At 40.8% G+C, this 21,830-nt stretch overlaps 1 protein-coding gene across 1 annotated transcript in view; it reads right to left on the bottom strand.

The window, feature by feature from the left end:
* Positions 1-21,830, bottom strand: part of ATP10B (ATPase phospholipid transporting 10B (putative)) — a 257,557-nt gene that overhangs the window by 176,939 nt on the left and 58,788 nt on the right. The window contains exon 2 of the mRNA XM_032337124.1: positions 13,385-13,441. The gene's annotated coding sequence lies outside the window, so the exon portion shown is untranslated. The remainder of the gene's footprint in view (positions 1-13,384; positions 13,442-21,830) is intronic.

Here is a 21,830-nt window from a genome sequence, read left to right as displayed (position 1 = left end):
TTAATCCTAGCCACTGGTTACGAATGTAACACATGCCATCCCTTATTGGTTTGTGTACCTGGTTTGCTCTTTCCATTTGGTCATTTCTGTCTGGGGCACGATGCCTTTTATCACCCAGGAAGATACTTGCAAGTGCTATCTGTAGGAGGGAGCTGTGATGTCTGTGCTCTGGCCTCGTGTCCTAAAAAGCCAGCCTTTTCTGGAGCAGGTCAGCAATGTTTCAGCACACTGATCTTACATCTCCCTGGGTTTAGGGTTCTAAGATGAATACCCTAGGTCCTTAGGGAGGAATCTGGTGATGTCTCTATAAACAGTTGTTAACACATCATAGACCAGGACACGTGGACCACACTTGAGGCAGCCACCCAAGATTTGTTCTTTCCTCGATTTAGTTTGCTTTGGTAGGTCGTTAGACTGAAAATCAGAAAAATTGAGGGTGTATTTGTTGTTATTATTAAGATTTGCTAATTAGTTCTATGGTTCTGGGAACTTCAAGATTCTTGGATTCCCAGGTGTAGGTCACAGCAGCCCCCGTCCCCCCACCCCTGGATCATTTTAAGAGCTAACACTTATCTCATGACTGAAGAATCACCTGTGCAGCTTTGAAAACAACAGAAGCCTGGTCTCTATCCTCAGAAATTGTGAAAAATAGTTATAGATGATGTTAATGGAAATGACTTACTTTTGCCCTGGTCAGACTCTGTAACTGCATATCAAAGGAGTGGGGAGGTCTCTGAGTTTGAGAGCTGCAAGGGATGGGAATGTCTGGGGTCCAGCCACATGCATTTTAGATAGCATCTTGCATGAGGTTGTGCTCAGTGAGATTTGGGAACCTTTGAGTGAGGTGATTTCTGGAGGCATTTCCAGCTCTACTAGAAATCTGCTACTGAGATGGCTCATTTATTCAGCTAAATACTTTATGAGCCATTTGTTAGGTACATAGTAGCTCCATCTTATAGTTGAAGAATTACAGATGGAACAGCTAATATTTTTACAGTGGTACACACTTAGAGTGTGGCAGATCTTGGCCTTGAATCTCATTCTGTCTGGCTCTTGACCACCCGGCTACAGTTTACTCTGCAGCAGTTTTGTGGCAGGTTCTGGATCCTGAAAACATCCGTCCTGTTCCAGCAGGCACCCCTTGAGCAGAGGCAAATTTCTCTCTTCTGTTTTTTCCCAAGACTCTCTCTCTCTCTTTAAAAAAAAAAAAAAAAAAAAAAATTCTACTTATTCATTTGAGAGAGAGAGCAACCCGGGGGAAAGACACAGAGAGATGGAGAAGCAGACTCCCCAGTGAGCCACGAGCCTGACATGGGGCTCCATCCTAGGACCTGGAGACCACAACCCAAGCCAAAGGCAGAAGCCCAACTATCTGAGCCACCCAGGCGCCCGTACTCCTAATACTCTTTATATGTACAGTTTTTTCCTCTACAAGGAGGAAGGTGTAGCAGATGTTCTCAAGGGCTTTAATTCAGGAGGGTGCTTTCTTCCACTGGGGTTCCTTAGGAGCTTTGCCACTATAACCCTAGGAGGTAGACATACACAGTAAATGACATTGGTCTTCCCTGTGGCTCCAAGGGAAGAGTAGCCAGAGTATCAGCAACTTACTGATGACAAATGAGGACTGAGGGCTTCCGAGGCTGCAGTGGCTGTGTGGAGCACCTGCACGTGTTCTCGTGTGTCCCTGGAGATACCGTTGAAGTCTAAGTGTGCACTGAGAGCAGACAGATCGGGAGTTTAGTATTGTTTCTCTCATCAAGTTGCTGCCTGGTTTTAGGCAGATCTCATAACCTGCCTGGATACTCACAGTTTGTAGACACACAAAGTGAGTTAAAGTATCCAGTGTCTTCCCTACGCTCTGTTTCGAGGCTCAAATGGGACACACCATCAGTAAGACTTTGGAAAGGGAAGGCTTCCTATCTAGCTCTATCAACTGTGCTCAGCCTCGCTGCACCATCTGGGTGGTCATTTATGTTTTCCTATGGTGATCTGCCCACATTGAGAGACAGCTGGGGAGTTGATCTAGAAGGAACTCACTGCTTTAGATTTCTTAATTTCAGTTTGGGAACACAATTACAAATCTAGTCTCTGTTTTGGCTCTGTGTTCTCTTTTGTAAGTAACACAGACCTGAACTCTGGCTCCAGCTGTGTTTGGCTTTGTCTGTTTGTGAAGGGCAAGGCCTCTTTGTTTCTCTGCCTTGTTTTTACTCCTCAGCAACCATCTCACAATGCCTTAGGTTTGTGCTGACACTCTCTTGCTGGCTGGTAACTGTGAGCCATGAATAAAGCCAACAAATGGGGGAAAATAATACTGGCACCATTTTACTTATTACCAGCATCACTGGTTCCCTGGACCCATTAGGTGCCTGTGGAGATTCAGATGAATCTTCTGAATCAGGGGGTCAGAACTAAGTTTGTTTAACTCCAATGAACACAGCCTTCTCTGTGATATGCAGCCGTGTTGCAGAAGTCAGTAGGCCACAGCTATGTTTATCAGCAAGACTCCCAGCTTAGGCCCTGCCCATGTCTTCTGGGGCCATGGCTCTCTGCACCCAGCCGAATCAAGCCCTCCTTCCAAGGGGGTCAATATCTGCCACTGGATGACCTAATGAGGATTTGCCTCTTGACACAGGGATCCTTAAAAATGTAAGTAATTGGAGCTTAGGGGAGCAAAGGTAATCAGTTTAAGTCCCACTGCCTGATTTTAATGAGATAGTGCTTGATTTCTTTGTTTTCAGGGCTAAATGTCTCTTCTAGTATTTCATGCCCTTGGAGGGTAACTGCAGGAGCTCAGGGCACAAACAAATGGGACCAACCTCGTGGATGACTAGTTGTGGGCTCTAGCAGTGACACAGCTTTTTGTCCAGGCTCCTATCCCAGTCACAGGTCACCTTGCCTCCCTGGAAATAATCCAATAAACTGTGCTAGCAGGCAGCCCAAGTTCAAATACCAGCTCTAGCATTTTCTAGCTCCATGACCTTAACAAGTCATTCTACCTTCTGCAAGTCTCAGATTCCTGATCTGTAAAATGATTATCATAGTAGCTTCCTCACAAGGCTGCAGGGGAAATTAAATGAGCACTCAATAGCACCCAATAAATTCTAGCTATTGCAGTTACTGTCAAGAATACTGGAGCGGGCAGCACATTTTAACCAGGTGCCCCAGAGCAGCTCCAGAAAGACAGTGGATTGGAGGTAGGTCAAAGAGCTCTATGGCACCTCAATAGACAGTCAGCTCCATGAGGGCCATGACTGTGCCTTACTCACTTGATTCCCTATTTCTGGTGTTTTGGAACCTAGGAGGCACCCAAAAATTATTTGAAAAATTAATGAGACAGATGAACCTAAGTTTAATTACTTGTTCTGCTATTTTTTGGTGTTGGGCAAGTTATTTACCTCTCTGCTTCTGAGTCTTCATGTTTATGAAATGGGGAGAAACAATCTTGTAGGGATAGCTATAAGAATAGACAATTAGTACTTTGTGTTTGCTCTGTGCCAGGCGCTGGGCTGAGTACTTTCCATGGGCCACCTCATTAGATCTTCCTAATGATCCTTTTGTAGTAGGTGTGGATGCTGGGTTTCTGTTGGTGGTGTTGTTTGTAGATAGTGTAACAGATGTTCAGAGAGGTCAAGACTGTGTCAGGATGACGAAGCTGCAGAGAGATGGAAATGGGGTTCTCAACCAGTTAGACTGATTCCCAGTCCCATGCTCTTCCTCACAATCTTCCATATCTCACACAGACTGCATGGTCAAATAGGAACTCAAATGGAGCTTCTGCTGTTGCTGTTGTTAGTACTAAAGATTTCTCCCTGTGACATTTTTAGAGGGGAATGATACAATCAGCCTAGTCATCCATATGCTTATGACAATCTGTCTACATGTCAAAATCTTGCCCAGAGGCTGAGATTTCAGTGTGTGTGTGTGTGTGTGTGTGTCACCCCAGCTAGAATAAAGATTTGAAAATCAGAGCAAAAACAGGTGCTCATAAGGCATTTCAGTTGGGCAACTGTGAATAATTCCCATATGCAGTTGGCCAGGAAAGCAAGAGAAAGGGCCAGATTTCCACATCTGGGGAGTTCTGAGTGATCTGATAAGATGTGGATGAAGGAAAGTAAAGGCAGATGCCTGGGTCTGACACCTCTCTCCCCCACATGTGATGGCAAATCACAAAGTTGGGGGAAACTTGAGATGGATGGAATCTTAGAGATCATCTAGTCTTGCTGTGGAAAGATGACTGAGAGGCAGGGGAATTCAGAGCTGTAAAAGGGATAATGACAAAGGGTCACTGAAGAAGGATCTGCTTGAATGCCCCTTACAGTGGGCATCCTTGGTTTGTGTCTAGCCAGCAACCACGCCCCTATTTTCTGGTGACATCTTGATTTGAGGAACTGCCCACAGAGTTCAGGTTCACAGACCTGAAAGCTGGAGCTGCCTCTCTACACCATGGCCACTGTTCAAGGCCACTCATACTACCCTGGCAAACCTCTGTTAGCTAGCCCATGGCAGAGTTCCCAGGACTACAGTGGGAAATTCATAGAAGGAAGATGGAGCCTTAGTTTCTCTAGCCTTCCAGGGGAGTCTCATTGTAGCATTGTGGGGCTTATTCAGCAAGTACCAGAGCAAGGGGATCTCTGTCAGAGAATTATCTAGAAGATTCAGAGGTGAATATACGTCTGTGTTAGTCAGCTACTCCCCAACCTGGACCAAACAATGACTACACAGTTCTTAAGTGGTCAGGAAAAAGAGAAAGCCAAATATTTGCCCCAATAAGTCTCTAAAGGATCGATCACAGCATTGTTTATAAGAGCAGAAGACTGGAATCAACCTAAGTATCCATATACAGAGGATTGGTTACATAGATTTTGGCGCATTTATGCTACAGAATATTACGTGGCCATTAAGAAGAATAAGTAAGTGTTTTTTGTACTGATGTAAGACCATATCCAAGAAAAAATAAGTGAAAAAACACTAAGGTGTAGAACAATGTATAAACCACTTGGGTTTGCCCACCACAAAATAAGTGGACATCTCCATGTATATCTGAATGGATACAGACCTTCATTGGAAAGATACACATATTCAAAGTGGTTATTTTAGGGGAGGAGAGCAGAGAGGGTGAAGACAAGCTGTTGGGAAAACTTAATTATCATTAAATATCTGTAATGCATTAAACATGTCTTTACCATGTGAATGGATTACCTACTTAAAGTAAACACACATATAATTTTTAGACAATAATAAATAGTTCCTTATAAAGCAGATAGTCTCAGTTGGAAACTACATTTGCCCTTCTTCCCACCCCTCAAGCCTGATCATGAGGAAGAGTTAAAGGCCTTTTTTTTTTCTTCTTCTTCCACAGTGAAGCCCTACAGCTTTGAGCTGGAAGGAGGCTACTCCAATTCTATAATATCCTTCCTCATGTGACTTGGTGAAACCAAGTAAGAGGAAGGAGTTGTTAAAGCTCTTATTCATTCAACATTCCTCCTAACATTTATCATGGGATGAGGAGGTAAGTTCCTCCCTTTCGTGGTTGGACAGCAGAAACTTCCAACTGAACATTCTGAGGACCACCCTGTAGTAGAGATGGAAAAAGGCATTGCAACAATCACAACAGCTTTAAAGACAAGTGGACCCAGATCAAACCCCTGGCTCTGTCCCTTATTAGATTTATCATCTTGAATAAATGACTGCCTCTCTATTCCTATTTCCTCACTTGTAAAAATGGGGTTATAACTGTACATATCTTAAGAGGTCAGGTGGAGATTAAATGAGATAGGACATGGATGGCAGGCTGATTGTAAAAGGACTCCCAGTGATTCGCACTTCCTAGTATTCACGCCCTCCCCTTGAGTGGACATGGTTACTTAATCCAATGAGTACAGCAGGCAAAGATGAAGGGATAGCATTTCTATAACTGTGACTTCCTTCTTGCTAACATTCTCTCTTACTCGTCTTGCATGCTTGCCATATGGTGAAAGCAATCTGGCAAGGAAGTGAGGGTTATCTCTTGACAATGGCCAGTGAGAAGCTGAGGTCCTGAGTACAGCAGGCCTCAAGGAACTTGATGCTACCAGTAACCACATGAGTGATCTTGAAAGTGAATCCTTCTCCAGCTAGGCCTTTCAATGAGATTAGCAGCCTCAGCTGATATCTTGATTGTTTCCTTAAGGGAAACCATGAGACAGAGAACCCAAGAAAGCCGCTTAAAGAGTCTTGATGTGGGGCACCTGGGTGTCTCAGTGGATTAAGCCGCTGCCTTCGGCTCAGGTCATGATCTCAGGGTCCTGGGATCGAGTCCCACATCGGGCTCTCTGCTCAGGAGGGAGCCTGCTTCCCTCTCTCTCTCTCTCTCTGCCAGCCTCTCTACCTACCTGTGATCTCTCTCTGTCAAATAAATAAATAAAATCTTTATATAAAAAAAAAGAGTCCTGATGCTCAGAAATTATGTGATGACAAATATTATACCTGTAAGTCACTAAATTTTGGAGTGATTTGTTATTCAGCAGTAGATAACGAAGACAGCATACAAGTAGCCTGACATGAATGGCAGGTAAAGATTTAGTCAATGTTAGCATGAAACATTGTATGGCTGGCGTATGGCTTCATATTTATTTCATACCTAGTGATTGACTGATCACAATCTCCTCCTTCCCCCTTCAGTGAACCCAAATGCAGCCTCAGGATCCTTTCAACACAGAGCTCCAGGAAGCTCTCTGTTCATATAAAACTTACTTGCCAGCTCTAATCTAGAGTTCAGTATTTCTTATATTTACACTCTTCCTCATGTGTAATATTCCTTTAATGTGAGACAAAGACTTTCTTTCATTATGAGAGATATGACTACAAATTATTAGAACAAATCTGTGGAAGCATATAAAGTAATAAATGGTTGGCAATATGTGCTGTCCCAAGAAAAGATTTTGCTTGAGGTAAGAGAGAGAGTGAGAGTACTAGAATCCTTAACAGAGCAGAGGAAATAAGCTCAGAAGGCGGGGCTGGGAACAATAAAAATCACTTTATTTTACTTCTCATTTTTGACCATGATTTGATCTAATTGTAGGGCTATGATTTTGAACAAATGAGAGAATGGTTAGGGGGAATTGTTTTGAAAATAACAAAACACTTCCAGGATAAAGTAGTATTTTTTAAGATTTTGTTATTTATTTGAGAGAGAGAGAGAATAAACCATGGGGAGGGGCAGAGGGAGAGAGAGAGAGCAGCAGATTACCTACTGAGCAGGGAATCCGATTCAGGACTTAATTGCAGGTCCCAGAAATCATGACTTGAGCTGAAGGCAGATGCTTAATCAAATAAGCCACCCAGGAACCCTTAAGTAGTTATTTTTAAACAGAGAAAATGGTCTTTAAATTGATATGAAATATTATATATATAGTATATATTTATATATAAAATCATATATATATATATGTATATGTGATTTTAACCTAAATTGATAATGGTGTGAGATATTAAAATAATGCACTTTTGGTTATTCTGTACTTTATATGTGCTTCATTTTGGTTAAAGCGGGGAGATATTTTGGAAATAGGAAGAAAGCAGGGAGAATAGCCCCAAGAGATTGTCCTTTAGATCTAAAAAGTATATAACCAAATACCATGGGTGTTGATAAATGTATATTATGACTTACTATGTCTGAGGTGGGGTTTGGGACTCTGCATTTTAAGAAGCTACCAGAGGACGTTAATCCTGTTTGTCTGAAGTGTTCACTATGAAAGCCAAATAGCAATCTCTCTTCTTCCTCAGGGTTAGTTGAAGGATTTCTAAGGTCAGTACTACTCTAAGCCCAGGAGCCAATGGAGTCACTGTTTGGTGATTGGTGTAGGGTGTCTCTGTTTAGCTTGCTCTTTGGCTGGACACAGAACAGCAGACAGACATTAAGTGACTTAGGAAGCATGAAAACTACCTCACTGCTCTGGGAAGGATGACAAGAATTCAAGAATCTTAGATAAAACCCTGAATGATGTGACAGGAAACATTTTTGGAAAGAGAAAAGGCAAGTAAGTGTCATTTATGGAAAGAAAAAAATCTCATCTTTCCAGTGTGTTTTGGAGCAAGTCAAATTGCACAATGTTATCCCACCATTTTGCAATGGCTGGAATTTAGTATAAAGTCCCATCTGTAAGTCCATTTCTTCCTTGACTTTCATGATCTCAAAGAATCTCACCTTGTTTAGAAAGGGATGTATAAGGGAAAAATAAATCAAATGCTGGTCATAAAAACAAGTTGACACTAAGGTCAGTGGTTGAGTGAATTACATTAAAGATAAATCTTGACTGACAGGGATGGTCCATTTATAACAGCCTGCTTTTATACACTACTTCCTGAGACAGAATCATCTTTTGCCCTAAGATAGTAGATATATCTGGAGTTGTACGGCATTCTATTTCCACTGTTATAGGATAAAGAGTATAATAGACAAAAGTCATACTGGGCATTGGGTAGAAGATCAGGAGGAGGACACAGTTCCTGATACTTCACTCTTGGAACTTCCTTCCAAATCCCTTCCATCATGAAATATTTTCTATGTAACTAATTCACTCTTTCACCTCCAAAAATCACATCGACAGTAATAAATATGTCAGGCATTCAGCACATATTAGTGAACAACAACAACAGAAAACCAGACCTCACTTCTACCCATGGGAACTTTATAGTCCAGACAGAGGACTGATAGACATTACTCAAGTAAACACAAAAATAAGTATGGTTGACCATAATAACAGTACTTCCCTTACTGTTCCATGATAGCAAAGGATAAAAATTTTGCATTAAAAAAGTTATGGGTTCATACAGTTTGTCCCCAATTTCTTCCTCCTATCATTTCACCTCTTCTGTAGGAGCTCAATGTTTCATTGGCATATCCAGAAGCCCCAAAGGGCCCATGATCTGATATGAGCCCATGTCCAGGGTCAAGATTCTACTGTTTATGACTCTCCCTTTAACACAGCTTGTTGACTTTTCACTAACCCAGTGATCATCTTGCTGGGAACCTGACTAAAAGGATAACCCATGTGTGTAGAGAAAGGTCCTGATGCACATGAAGGTTTGATGTAATTTAAAATAGTAACAATATAAACTTGCAAAGACAGATACCCTGGAGTAGAGAACTGAGTGAATAAATTACCATTCATTCCTGAGTTGTAACATTAATCAATGGTAAAACAAATGATGTGTACATAAGTACACATACACTGCAATCGAAAGATGTCTGTAATGTATTGATGAGTTTAAAAAGCAGGTTATAGAAGAGCTTGTATTAAAAGGAATTCACTTACATAATATTGTACCTATGTGTGTTGTATTTATACATAATCTTTATCCTTATTTTATGTATAGATCCATATGCATACATTTATATAAGCATACCTCATTTTACTTCATTTCATTTTATTGTGTTTTGCTAAAATTGTGTTTTTTACAAATCAAAGTTTTGTGACAACCCTGGGTTTATGAGCAAGTCTATTGGCACCATTTTTCCAACAACATTGGCTCACTTCATATGGATGTGTCAAATTTGGCAATTCTTGAACTATTTCACACTTTTTTTATTATTACTATACTTGTTATAGTAATATGTGATCAGTAATCCTTGTTGTTACTATTGTAACTATTTTGGGTTGCCCCAAACCACATCCCTAGAAGAGGTCAATCAATAAACTTTGTGTGTGTTCTGACTACTCCACTGACTGGCTGTTCCTTCATTTCTCTCCCTCTCCTGAGACCTTCTTGTTCCCTGAGATACATCAATATTGAAATTGGGCCCATTAATAACCCACCCAATAGTAGCCGCTAAGTATTCAAGTGAAAAGAATAGTCACATTTCTCTCATTTTAAATTGAAAGCTAAAACTAAGCTCAGGGAGGAAGGCATGTCAAAGCTGAGATAGGTAGAAAGCGAGGCCTCTAGTATCAGTTAACCAAGTTGTAAATGCAAAGAAAATCTCTTGAAAGAAATTGAAAGTGCTACTCCAGTGAACACAAAAATGATAAGAATGTGAGATAGCCTTATTGACAATACAGAGAAAGTATTAGTGGTCTGCATAGAAGGTCAAACCAGCCACAACATTCCCTTCAGTCAAAGCCTAATCCAGAGTGAGGCCCTAACTTTCTTCAATCCTGTGAAGGCTGAGCGAGGTGAGGAAACTGCAGAAGTTTGACAGTAGCAGAGGTTGTTCATGAGGTTTAAGGAAAGAAGCCATCCCAGCAACATAAGAGGCCAGGTGAATCAGCTGTAGAAGCTGCAGCCAAGTTACCTAGATGATCTAGCTAGTATAATTAATGCAGATGGCTGCACTAAAAACAGGTTTTCAATGTACACAAAACAGGCTTCTGTTGGAAGAAAATGCCTTTTAGAACTTTCATAGCTAGAGAGGAGAAGTCAATGCCTGCCCTTAAAACTTCAAAGGATAGGCTGATTCTTCTGTTTAGAGAATAACGGAGCTGGTAACTTTAAGTCGAAGTCAATTCTCATTTACCATTCTGAAAATCCTTAAGAATTACGCTAGATCTATCTTGCCTGTGCTCTATAAATGGCACAACAAGGCCTGGATGACAACACTTCTGTTTACAGTGTGGTTTACTGAATATTTCAAACCCACTGTTGAGACCTACTACTCAGAAAAACATATTCTTTTCAAAATATTACTGCTCATTGACACTGCACCCAAGAGTTCTGAGGGAGATGTATAAGACTAATGTTATTTGCATGTTCTAACACAATATCCATTCTACTGTCCAAGTAAATTTTTACTTTCTAGTCTTGTTAACTTTAGAAATGCGCTTCGTAAATCTGTAGCCACCATAGACAGTGATTCCATTGATAATCTAGGCTAAGTAAGCAGAAAACTTCTGGCATGGATTCAGCATTCTAGAGGCCATTAAGAACGTTCATGATACATGAGAAGAGGTCAAAATACCAACATGAACAAGAGTTTGAAAGAAGTTGATGCCAAGCCTCATGGATGACTCTGAGAGGCTCAAGACTTCAGTGGAAGAGGTGACTGCCAATGTGGTGGAGATAACAGAGAACTAGAATGAGAACTGGCGCCTGAAGATGAGACTGAATTGCTGCAATCTCACGATAAAACAAATGGATGAATAGTTGCTTTTTATGGATGAGCAAAGAAAGTGGCTTCTTAAGACGGAATCTATTCCTGGTGAAGATGCTATGAAGATTGTTGAAATGACAACATATGATTTAGAATATTTACATAAACTTCATTGATAAAGCAGTGGCAGGGTTTGAGAGGATTAACTCCATATTTGAAAAAAGTTCTATTGTGGATAAAATGCTATCGAACAGAAACACATGCTACAGAGAAATTGTGAAAAGAAGGATTAATTAAAGAGGCAAACTTTATTGTCTGATTTTAAGAAATTACCACAGCTCCTCCAACCATCAGCAACCACCACCCTGATAATCAGCAGCTATCAGCATTAAGGCAAAGTCTTAGAGCAGCAAAAAGATTATGACTCTGAAAGGTCAATGATGGCTAGCACTTTTTAGTAATAAAGTATTTTAAATTAAGGTATGTACATTATTTTTTCTGACATAATGCTATTGAATATTTAATAGAGTGCAGTTTTGTATAAACATGGCTTTTATATGCACCAGGAAACCAAAACACTCATTTGACTTGTTTTTATTATAATATTTGCTTTATTGTGGTGGTCACAAAACTGCAGTACTTCTGAGTTATGCTAGTATATGTGGTTTGTAATACAGCTCCAGCAGGACCTCTCTGGATGTGTATCACATCTGTATCCTGTGTCTCAGTCATCACTAGGGCTAACTGATGAACTCAAACTGAAGTGTCTAAAAATAATACACCTTGGCCAGGAAACATATATTTATTATAGCTGTGACCTTCAAAGCCCAAGTCAGGGATTTGTGTGGATCACTAATAGATTAGGAGGCAAGAAAGTCTTTCTGCATCTCTTCAATCACTTCCTATAAATGTTCAAATTTAAGAACACACATAGCTCATAGGTGACTCTAAACAGAACAGAGACATCTAAGGCAATATTACCTATTTTTGGCTGCACAAAGCAATCATCTACAACTGAATGATACTGGCACACAGAACAGTGAGTTTTAGAGTCATTTTAATAGAATGATCTCTTACTGATAATTTTCAGATCAAATCAAATTCTTTAGCTAAAAAATTTTGGTTTTAGCCTTTCTTTTCCTGCTGATTTCTTTTCAGACATGTGGAAGATCTTATTAAGCCTCAGTATCTATAGAGTTATGAATGTCTTTATGAAGATCCCAGAAAAATTAAAAAGTCAAATTAGCAATGCACATTTAATACTGCTTTGTAGTTTGTTTTTCTAAGTTGGCAGAAATGCTTAGTTTTTTGAGGAGGAGTATATAATTATGCAAATTGAAGAAACAGCCTGCATATGGTATTATAATGGTTTGGGTTTTATATCCAGAGTCAAAGGTATTTCTAATAATTCTTCAATTTATCAGTGACTGTGGGGGAGGTTAGCCAAGGCTAGGTTGCTGCTTTTTCTCCAGCGATGGAGTGTAAGACACCTTGGAACTTAGGTGCTTGTACAAACTTTCACCTTGGAGGAAATATCACTAAGATTTTGATAGTTTTGCCTTATAGCAGAGAGTGTTGATTGCCCTTACAATAACCATTCCTCCTTCCTTTCTCCTTTTAAACAAGAGTTCACTCTCTTCTATGTGACCATGTACATAAATGAGGATGTGGGTACTATCCCCAGCCCCAGCACAGGACTCATGACTGGTCTCAGTCAATCAAAGCAGTCCCATCTGCATTGCAAGGAACTGTTGTAAAAAAGGGCATGTGACATGCATCTGACCAAAGAGCGTGAGGGAACCCTGCTGGGGGATTTCTGGAAAGGCTGATAAAAAGAAAGAAATGAAAGAGACAGCCCACTGAACAGGTTAGAATCCAGATTATGGTGACAATTTTGAGCTACTCAGTTAACCAACTATGGATCTGTCCGACTTTAGGACTTCTTGTTCTGAGCACTAGTAACTTTTTTCTTCACTTTCCTTTACTTTTTGTTTTTTTTTTTTAGATTATTTCAGCCACCTTGAGTCTGTATTTTGTCACTTACAGCCAAGAACACACATTAATAGTTCTGCACCTTGATAGTTCCTATATTGCTCTGGAGTGTGTGTGTGTGTGTGTGTGTGTGTGTGTGTGTGTGTATGGCGGGGAGAGAAATTTAAGTCACATACTTCGCATTTGATTTAATAATGAAGCCAGTTGATGTTTTCTTAAATGAACTGGAGGAAGGAATAGTAGTTTAATAAGGCTCATCTTGGCACCAGACAGCAGTCCATATTGTAGACCCAAAGAATAATAGGAAAACTACTCACTATTCACACTCTTTTTTTCTTTGAAACAGGTGTTACCAGTTCCAATCCTTTCATCAAGGCAAGCCTGTAAGACACACAGAGAAAATATGTACAAAATATACAATCTCATTTTGGCACTAGGCAGTAATCAAGTACTGTGCCTTCTTCTCTCCAGGTGCGTGGTTCCAGCTTTAAACAGACTCCAGAAATCTGGACATTTTCCCAGGAAGTTGTTTCAATAAGAACAGCTTATTCCTATCAGGGAATCAAGTCTTCTGTTTTATCCCTACCCTCTGGAATGTACATCATGTTCCCATAGACTCCGGCTAAATGCCTACTTGCTCCATGAAGTGTGTGTCGACCTAGCCACTCAGTGCATTTCATCTCTTTTGCCACATCGACTGGTTCAGGAATGAGCATAGGACCTGACGCAGACCAATGAAAGTCAGTCCTGAAACTCATGTGGAACATGTGGAGCCAGACAAGATCTCTTCTGACTGTACTTAGCATGGTGAGAGACCAGGCCCTGATATTATTTGGGCACCTGGATCCAGCTATGATTTAAATACTTGAAATTTCCACTTGTGTGAACCAAGACATGCATGCTTTTGATTAAGCTCATTGGGTTTTCTGTCTCTCCCAATCAAGAATCTTCACTAATGCAGGAAGGCGGGTCAGGTATTACAATTCTCACTGTACAAAGTATGAAATGGAGGCCCAGAGAAATGTTAAGCTGGGGAGGTCCCAGACCTCTAATTGAAGGACTCCTTCCATTGCTCCACGCTACTCATTCAGTGATTCATTACAGCAAAATGGGAAGAACTGACACACTCATTGCTGTCTTTACTGACTTGAACATTTCTGCTTTTAAGAAATTGGATGAATCTTCCACAGGGCTACCAAGGGAGATAACCTATATTATTTTATTTATTTATTTATTATTATTATTATTTAAAAGATTTTATATATTTATTTGACATGCAGAGAGAGAAATCACAAGTAGGCAGAGAAGCAGGCAGAGAGAGGGGGGAAGCAGGCTCTCCGCAGAGCAGAGAGCCCGATGCGGGACTTGGTCCCAGAACCCTGGATCATGACCTGAGCCAAAGGCAGAGGCTTAACCCACTGAGCCACTCAGGCACCCCAATCTATATTATTTTAGGAAAGTAAAGATTGTCACATATACTCACACACACATACGCATATACATACACTATAGAAAGCCACAGTAGGTATTTTGGGTGTGTGCAAATCTTCTCCCCCAACGATCTGTCCAAGCTATAGGCTGGCTCTGGTTGAAGCCCACTCTCCCCCAGAGGACTTCTGTGCTAAGTCTTTGGAGCATCTCTGCTTCCTCCATCATCCTCATGACAGCATTGTCTGCTGGTCTGTGACTAGAGCGACTGCAAACTCTCCGCCCAGCAGTCTGACCTGTGCAGTGACTTGTCTACCCACAATGAGTCACTAAGGAGGGATCAAAAAGTGGAAGCCTGCGACCCAAATCCCACTCCTCCGTATGTTTTGTTTGAGTCACACTTTTTTTGAACTACATTTAAACGTTGAGAAATTTTACATAAAAACTTAGGTTCAAGCTTTGCTTGAAAAAAATCAAAAGGACTGTCAACTGTGTGCATTGCCACAAGGTGACACTGGCCAGATCTGAGTGGTATCTGAGTCCTTTAGATGTATTTTCTTCCTTCACCCTATTTCCTATCTGGCCTCTTTTTACTCATTTCTGCCACCTGCCTGGCTGCTGTGAGCATACACATTTTCAACCCTTGTCCTAACTTTCCTTTGACCTATTTGGGGCTAACCCAACTGAGATGCCACCTTGCCCTCCAGTGGCCTTGTCTGGAAGCAGCCTATTTCTAGCCAGGCTCCCACCTCCAGCTCCAGTCCCTCCAGAAATAAAATCACATTATGTGAGATTTCATTTTATTATTTCTTTATCCTTGCTGTATCCTCCAAATCCTCTGTAAAAAATAGGACTTATTTATTTGACTCAGAAAGACGAGTTTTCTAAATGCTCTTGTGAAAATATAGCTGCCCTGTGTGCAGGAGAGAGGGACTTGGGGGAGACAGCGTAGTATAATCCACTAGGCATTAGGTAAGAAGTCAGAAGACTGTCACTTGGTGAACTTTCATAAATGATTTCCTTCTCCTTACCTCTGTTTTACCATCTATCAAGAGAGGAAGTTGAGCTAGATTAGAAGTTGTAAACTGGTGGCCTTCAAGGTATAGCCAGCCAATAGAACCAATAGGTGGTATTTTTTTCTCTTGCCAACAGTTAGAAAGAACATTTCAACAAAGAATCCAGATAGCAGATGTGTCAGAACTATCTAGCAACTCTTGACAGTGGGCCAGCATTCTCCCATGACAACAGTGGTTAGATGGGTTTAACCCAGTCCTCACTCACTTCCAAGTGGACATATACACATACTCTGACCTCTTGCTTCATTTATATCCTTGCCTGCCCTTGAAGGCATTTGTTCTTGCCACCCTTAGATGTAGATGACCTTTGAGAACACATCATCAGTCCCAGTTCTGTGGGTGGAGACCAGTGATCAGAGAGTTAGAGACAATGTGGAGAAGAGAAAAATGTTCAGAGCAAAAAGACCTCGCTGTGCCATTTCGGTAAGCCTCAGTGAATCACTCTTCCTCCCCACTTGGCCCAGAGTTGAAACAGCAAGACGCCCAGGCCTTTGTGAAGGTCCCACTACATGGTTAAACCTGAAAAGGCAACAGCTTGGTTTTGAAAGTAGCAGAAATATTCTTCCGTTGGGGTTGCTAGCTGATTCTCTAAGTAATTTGCAATTCAAGTGTCTCTTTGTTTTGTATGAAAATTTGCTGCTATTTGGAAAGTGGGGAAGAGCTAAATTGCATCCTGCTGGTTTTACTTTGACTGTATCAAAAAAGAAACTGTTAATCTGGTTCCATAATTAACTTTCCTGTTCTAAAAAGGCCCTGGGAGAGAGTCCAGAGAGTGGCTGTCAACTCCCTGCTTCTCTCCTCAATAACTCCTTTCAACAGGATGCCCTAAAAAGAGAATGGATCCAGGTGGGCATTGGATTTGATTTTCTCTTTTTCTGATTTTTCTTCCCCTTTATTCCCATCAAATCAGGATTTGGTGAGCCCTCGCTGTGGGTCAGGCACTGTGTGACCAGGGTGGGTATAAAAATAAATAAATTCCTGTGGAGCTGCCAGAGAACATAAGTTTCCATCCATCCATTCACCCATCCATCCATCCATCTGTTCAAATGTGTTAGGTTCCTTTATTATATGCCAGACACTGTGCTAGGCATTGGTATGTGATAAATGCAAAAGTGACTTAATCAGTATCCAAGAATTCTGAAGTGAAGAGATGACTTCTCATAATGGTTGGTTTCATAGGGAAGATCATATTTAAATTATTTTTGACCGCTCTCTGTGATATTTGCATAGGTACACATGTGTATACATATACTCATATGTGTGCATAAAATGCTAAATGGACAGGATAATTGACACAAACAAAGGCAGGTGGGGGCTGGAAATTCAGTTTGATGATCAAGGGGAGACCACTTTGGCATTAGCACACAGTTTGGACTAACATTAAGAGCTAATACTCATTGACTTTTGGGAACTTTACTAAGCACTGTTTACCTATTATCTCAATGAAACCTCACAAAGCCAAGTAGTAATGGTTATATGCTACAGATGGCAAACAGACTCAGGTTAAGTTCCCAGGGAGTACATTGACAGGATAAATGGCAGAGGTGGGACCTGTATTCAAGTGACTTTACAGCCTAACTATTAACCACGAGGCTGTACTGCCTAATGGGAAAAAAGACTTGGATGGCCACCAATTAATTAATATTTCATTCATTCATTCATTCGTCATTCATGCAAATGTATACTTGTTACTACTCTGGGCAAAACAGAACTCTGAGAGCTGGTAAGTAAAGCAAAAAGGACAGAGGAAGATCTTGTCCTCTTGGAGCTAACACTCCACTCACCTTACAATGAAACACCTCTGTCCCTCAAAGTGCATGAGGAACAAAGTACAAAAATGAAGCTATAACGGGATATTAAGGAGAGCACTACCAATTAGGTGACTTGCCCCACTCCACCCAGATAATGTATACAGTCTTCTATCTCTTCATTTTCTTGGAGGGACGTTTGTTCTTTCCTTTCTCTTCTCTTTGAAATTACTGCCTTGGGTATAATACACCAATTTTCCAGTCCCATCCTCAAATCCAGCTTGAAAGAATCTATAAGGAACTTGCTTTCTGCAACCCACTCAGCAGACCTAAGGACTTTTTCAGAGTTTCTCAGGTTTTTTCAGCTTTAGGCCTTAAGGAAACTTAAAGACGGACACTAGTATTAGTCCATGCCTCCATGAAAAACCCCCAGTGTTCACCAAATTTGGCCTGCAACCTAGCCCATTTTGTTAGTTGATGTATTGCCCTGATATTTTTTGGAGATCGGGTAAAGACACTGCATTATTACTGAGGATTAGAGGAAGCCAGCATTCCTGACTGTCGTGGCTACCCAGGGCCCTGGATATCCAATACAGTTGGACCCTTGGGTTATTACACCTGTCAGTGAGGAGGACAGCTGAAATAAGATCTTATGTTGACAGGAGAAGGAGGGTACACAAAGGGAACTTCATCTTCTCTAACTATGGTTGACAGAATAATGACCTACAAAGATGTCCATGCTCTAAATGCTGGAATCTATCAGTTTGTTACATTACATAGCAAAAGAAACTTTGAAGATAAAATTAAGGTTACGGACCTTAAGAGAAGGAGATTTTCATGGATCATCTGAGTGGGCCTGATGTAATCACATGGGTCCATAAACGTGGAAGAAGCAAGCAGAGATGTGCAGTGTTGGAAGACTTGGAGAGATTTGAAATGTGAGAGCGACTGATGAACTGTTGTGGGTTTGAAGATGGAGGAAGGAGAACATGAGCCAAGGAATCTGGGTAGGCTCTAGAAGCCGGAAATAGTTTTTAGCTCAAAACTAGCAAAGAAATGTGAGCCCTCAGTCCTATAACTGTAGAGAAGTAAATTCAGCCAACAACCTGAATGAGAAAGGAGATGAATTTCCCCCAAGAACCTCCTGCAAGGAGCACACCTTGTTGACACCTTGATTTTAGCTTAGTGAGACCCAGTTGGACTTCTGACTTATAAAACTCTAAGATAAATAAAGTTGTATCGCTTTAAGTCTCCAAGTTTGTAATAATGTGTATGGTAGCCTTAGGGCACTAGTGGGTTTTATTTATCCCCCATCCGTTATTGAGTTTGATAGCATCAGCTGGCGCTTGCAAGCTGCTTGTGCTCATGAGGACTTGGTGTGATCAAATGCGACATGAAACTCCAAACAGCAGTTGCTTAAACATTTCAGCATGTTTTTGCTTTAAAGAAATCTGGATGTAGACAGTATATTATGGCTTCCTAATCAGGGGATTTTATAGAGTCACCAGGAAAGCATGCTAATTTTAACTTTCTGCTCTGCCACTTTCAGGACTGACTTTCATTCTTCTGACCCAATATGGCTACCAGAGCTCTAGTCATCACAGCTGAATTCCAGGTAGTGGTACAGAAGAGGTGCAAAAGAAAGCTATTTCTTCACAAATACTTCTCAGTAGTTGTATACAGTGCCTCTACTTACATATCACTGGCCCAAAGTTGGTCACATGATCATATATAATCTCTAAATGGAGGAAAATACATTGAACTAAAAGAATTGTCTTCACTGGGATGGCTGGATGGCTCAATTGGTCAAGCTTCTGCCTTCGGCTCAGGTCATGATGGGATCGAGTCCCGCATTGGGGGGATAAGGAGGGAGGGATAACAAACAATACTTACTTTCATGTAGTAATTCTTTTTTGGGGGGGCATTCCTCGATGGTTTTCAAAAGGTCATAAATATGCAAATGACTCTGGCTGGGATGCTCTTTCCTCCATACTGACTAAAGACCCAGTGCACCCGCTTCCTAGCCCTTTTTCCTAACTTCAATTTATAGTTCTATTCAATTTTAAGGGCCCATTTCAAATCTTATCTCCTCCAAGAATTTTTCCTCAAGTTCGCTCAGAGGGAAATAAGCCCCTCCTTCCTTAAACTTTCATAACACTGGGTTTATATTTACTCCTTGTCACACTTCTCCTTATGTGAGAGTTATTGCTATATGTGATAGACTGTCTTGCCTTCTGGAATACAGGCTATTTCTTATATGTAGTTGAAATGTAGACTATTGTCTTATACATAGTTGAAATTCTCAAACATGGCATAAACTCAGTTTATGCATGACATCACGGAGACTGCTAGTTTATATCCATAATCCCCAGGATCCATTGTCCCCTTTTCCTAGAAATAACCCCCCTCCCTTGCCCTAAGTGCTTTTCACATACATAGCTGTCCAACTGGCTCTTTTAGTGCCCAGTCTCCCTTGGGGTTACATGTGGTCATGTGACTAAGTTAGGGTTAGTGGAACAGGAATAGGACTGATACTTGAAAATTTTCACTCATCTCCATAAGGATAAATCTACTTGTCAGGACTTTTCCTCTTAGGCTCCTTCCTTTTGGCTGGAAAACAATATAGGAGTTTCCTTGGAAGCCACATATAGAGGATGGCAGGGCTAACTGGTCAGTCTGTGACTCAGAATGACCTCGTGGAGCTAGCTACCTGCCCTCGACTACTCCCCCACTTTTGGGCTGTGAGGGATACAGGCTTGCTCCTCTAAGCTCTTGTGCTTGGTCTCCATGCTAGCTGTTTATCTGTGCCTTAATTCATTCACGTGATTGATAGGAATTGGTCTCTTGGCCTATGGACAGATGTCTGGCTTCCTTTCCACTTGTCATTCTCTAGGAGGGAGGCACCTAGGCTGAAATGATGAGACCTAAAATACTAAACATACAGTTGAAGTGCATAAGGCCCTAACTTGAAAGGTGCTGAGGACTCCTGGTGGGAAGGAGTTGTGAGCTCAGGCTCTCTTGTTTTGGTTAGCTACAAGAGTTAAGTGAATAGGTTCATGCCTAACATTTTATTTTTTCTGCTGGAGTCATCTTGAAAATATCTTTTTTTTTTTTTTTGATCTTTAAATATAATGTTTATTTTATCTCATTCTTTTTTTTTAATTAATTTTTTATTTTTTATAAACATATATTTTTATCCCCAGGGGTACAGGTCTGTGAATCACCAGGTTTACACACTTCACAGCACTCACCAAAGCACATACCCTCCCCAATGTCCATAATCCCACCCCCTTCTCCCAAACCCCCTCCCCCCAGCAACCCTCAGTTTGTTTTGTGAGATTAAGAGTCACTTATGCTTTGTCTCCCTCCTAATCCCATCTTGTTTCATTTATTCTTCTCCTACCCACTTAAGCCCCCATGTTGCATCACCACTTCCTCATATCAGGGAGATCCAAAGGGGCACATGCACCCGAATGTTTGAAAATATCTTTTAATCAAAAGTATGTCCAGGCTTCCTAAATCACGTTTTGCATCAACATTCATTGCTGATTTGTTCTCAAACTCATCGTTTTAGAAAATTGTCTTTTGCTACCTAAGCATTTCTTCCAATTCTAAACTTATTTTATAAAATTCCATTTTTTTGACCATACCCCTTTAAGAGCCTATTTAGACAATTCTGCTGATCATTCATTTCCTAGCTGCCATTTAATATGAAATACCTTGTGTTTGTATGTTGCTTAATATTTTTCAAAGCCCTCACGATCTAATAGCATTTAATCATGAAGAAAGTCTGGTAGTTTATGCAGCAGAAGTTTTAGTTTTCTCAATCCCTAGATCAATAGTCCTCAGCAATAGAGTTATATAATAGTAGCATTTAGTAATCCACTGTTAAGTATGTTATAATGTAAATCTTTTTCTTCCAGATAATAAGTTATCCTTCTTTTAAGGATAAAGAGTCCTATCAATAAAGATCCTATCAATACAACAGACAGTTTTTCAGGAGCTATGTCCTAGGAACTGTCTTCATCATGGGGAAAACAGTGTGAATGAGACAATATCCCTGCTTCTAAGGAACTGGTGGGTAGCAGATGAATCAAGATAGTAAACGTCTATTGTTTCATCTGTCCTACATGAACTCCTTTCTCTCAACTGATTCCCTGTTTCTCCCACTGTGTGATTCTGATGGGGTTGCTGACCAGAAAGGGAGTCAGGTGATCCAGGTCTGCCTTTTCTAAGTACCATATTCCTCTGACTACAATGATGTGTTCAAGAGAAGTAACATGACCCAAACCTGAGCTGAAAAGGACTTTTCTCGGATTTACAATTTAGGTGAAAGGAAGATACAGAGGCTCTTTGATTTGTCATGACTGGGCTGGGATGATGTAATCTTGGAGTCAACTATGGCAGTTCTTTTCCCACCTGGAATAAACCTTTTTGCAACAGAGAAGTGAAACCAAGAAAGATAGGGGGTAGGAAGATGAAGAGGCAGCTGCTGAGGGACACGTAGTCACATCAGTT

Source organism: Mustela erminea, chromosome 3, assembly GCF_009829155.1.
Source record: "Mustela erminea isolate mMusErm1 chromosome 3, mMusErm1.Pri, whole genome shotgun sequence".
In the NCBI taxonomy this organism is placed as follows: Eukaryota; Metazoa; Chordata; class Mammalia; order Carnivora; family Mustelidae; genus Mustela; species Mustela erminea.
The sequence above is the reverse complement of the archived record's forward strand: the minus strand, read 5'-3'. Positions and strand labels throughout refer to the sequence as shown.